General features: G+C 51.3%; 1 long non-coding RNA gene across 1 annotated transcript; it reads right to left on the reverse strand.

Annotated features, from left to right (window-relative positions):
- Positions 1–1316: 1316 nt before the first annotated feature.
- On the reverse strand, positions 1317–2147 carry LOC140677583 (uncharacterized). The gene is made up of 2 exons (XR_012049358.1): positions 1755–2147; positions 1317–1650 (listed from the first exon to the last, which is right to left on the reverse strand). It is a non-coding gene; the product is annotated as an uncharacterized lncRNA (long non-coding RNA).
- Between the last annotated feature and the right edge of the window lie 368 nt (positions 2148–2515).

Below are 2515 nucleotides of genomic sequence, written 5' to 3' on the forward strand. Positions count from 1 at the left end.
AAAAACTGCATATATGTCATCCTCTGCCAGCGTTGCCACATCATGTATGTTGGGGAAACGGGCAACACCATCGCCACCCGTTTCCACCAGCACAAACACAATATCGTCCGGCGGAAGAACACCACCACCCACCTCGTGCAACATTTCATCCGGCACGGGTGGGCTTCTGTCCGGGCGTGTGTGGTCCAGGCCAACTCCAGATGGAGTGTCGCCCAACGGAGGCGGGCGGAACGCCTCTGGATCAACAAACTGGGGACCAGACACCCGGGGGGCCTCAACGAGGCGTGAGTGCGAGCCCGCTGGACCACAGACGGACCGTGCACACCCTTCTTTTTTATTTTTTCCTTATGCCTAAACCTAACCCTAACCCTAATCCTAACCCCACCCCCAACCCTAGCCCTAACCCTAACCAACTCTTTTCTTTATGCCTAACCCTAACCCTAATCCTAAACCTAACCCTAACCCTAACCCTAACCCCAACCCTAACCCTAACCCTAACCCTAATCCTAACCCTAACCCTAACCCTAACCCTAACCCCAACCCCAACCCTAACCCTAACCCTAACCCTAACCCTAACCCTAACCCTAACCCTAACCCTAACCCTAACCCTATAATTTATTTATTTTTCATTTTGCACATATACATAGTTCTTATCATGCTGTGTATATATTTAATTTGATTTTATGTCGGTCACGGGGTGAAGAAAGAAATACATCACTGTCTCTTTAAGTGTTTGACCTGCATTGGACTGATGACGTCACCCTGCTTAGACTGCCGTGCTTCAGTAGCTGCCTAGCACCCTCCGGTGGTGCATCGCCGGGGGCGCGATGGAGCTGCTCACGTATGTTTGTACCAACCATAGGCCTGATGAAGACTAAATAAAGTCGAAACGTTGCCTGTTCCATTGATGGTAATTATTCTCTTTTTATTTATTTATTTTTACATTTTTGAGCACTACACGTGGCCTGTGGAGGCTTTAGGCCTACTTAGCCCCACGGCTAGTTAGCGGTAGCATGCTACAATGGGCTCACTAAAATTAATATTTTTACTTTTTAACACCTCTTGCTGCTTTATAAATGTTTTTTGGCCGTGAAATCAACGTGCCTGGAGGCGAAAGACCCGTGGGTGAGTCGTCGAGGCGATTTTTAGGAGGGTTGCCATGGCAACCCCCAAAATGGAGGCCTCCTACAGGCCTTGGAAGACCCTTAAGGTCACCAGGCTTGTCCAGCAGCAATGTTGCAATCCAATAAGCAACATTAATATCACAGAGGTTTTGCTCCCCATTTTTGCCACAATATTAAGAATGCCAGCGACGATTATGACAACAATTTTTTAATGAACAATGAGGTCAACAACCCTGCTAGGGAATTGGAAGCGTCCCAGCAGGCCTTCAGCTCGCAGTGAAAAAGAGGTCAATCATCCTGCTGGAGCAGTAAAAAAGATGGGGTACTCCTGCTGGAGCTGCATGACCTTTGACCCCGGAGGAGCGTCCTCCTGACGCCTGCTGCGCATCCGGAGCGCAGAGGGACGGGGGCGTGTCTGCGGCCGATAATACTGCAACCCGCGCCAGCTGGCAGCACGGCGAACCTGTGACCGTCACTCCTGCCACCCCGATGCCAAAAAGCCCGAAAAGGCAGCGTGAGGAAGTGCCTGAAAAAATAGAGCCACCCACAGCATAAAGCCGGAAAAGGAAGACAGCTCGGGGACAGGATGCAGCGGACCCGCAAACCGGGCCAACTGTCAGCGTGGCAAACCTGCGGTGTAGGAGACCCGTGGACCGCCTGACCCCCTTCGTGCTGCTTCCGGTGTGCCGGGTGCGGAGGATGACACCCGGAGAATCGGCGCAACTCGCCATCCTGTAACAACCGTGTTATAACGTCAACAGACAGAACACGACCACACCAAACTACTTCGCTGGCATCCAACAACATCCAGCCCTCCAGAGAGGTCATCTGGGGGGTCAGGTGCAGGACACTGTATTCATCGAGTGTCTCTAGCGGGATTGTTGTTGTGTACCTGTTGTCTCTGATCGGGGTCCCCCCGGGGACCTTACGTGAGGTTGGGGCGCCATCCTGGCGGGCCATTGATGGACAGTGCCACTTCCCCTTCCCCTAATCCTAACCCTAACCCTCACCCTAACCCTAACCCTAAACCTAACCCTAATCCTAACCCTCCACCTAAACCTAACCCTAACCCTAACCCTGGATGAATTATACTTACCTTCTGGAGTGATTATGTAACCAGATAGTTCTCTTTTGTCTGTGGAGTGATTAAGTATTGCAGTTGTGTGCAGACGCCACCTGCAGGCACTCGGGAGGAGCGACTGATTGGGAGCACAAGCCATGCCCCCTGCAGGCTCTTCTATAAAACCTCGTTTTGCAATTCTGGCTCATTTTTCCTCCAGCAGATGAGGGGACATCTTGCTCAGAGAGAGGTAATGAGGCCAATTTCTCAAAATTTCATGCCTGATGAGGTCATGCAGACCGAAACGCGCGTCGCATGATGAAATTTGATT

The sequence above is a fragment of the Nerophis lumbriciformis genome, linkage group LG37 (assembly GCF_033978685.3).
Source record: "Nerophis lumbriciformis linkage group LG37, RoL_Nlum_v2.1, whole genome shotgun sequence".
Classification (NCBI taxonomy): Eukaryota; Metazoa; Chordata; class Actinopteri; order Syngnathiformes; family Syngnathidae; genus Nerophis; species Nerophis lumbriciformis.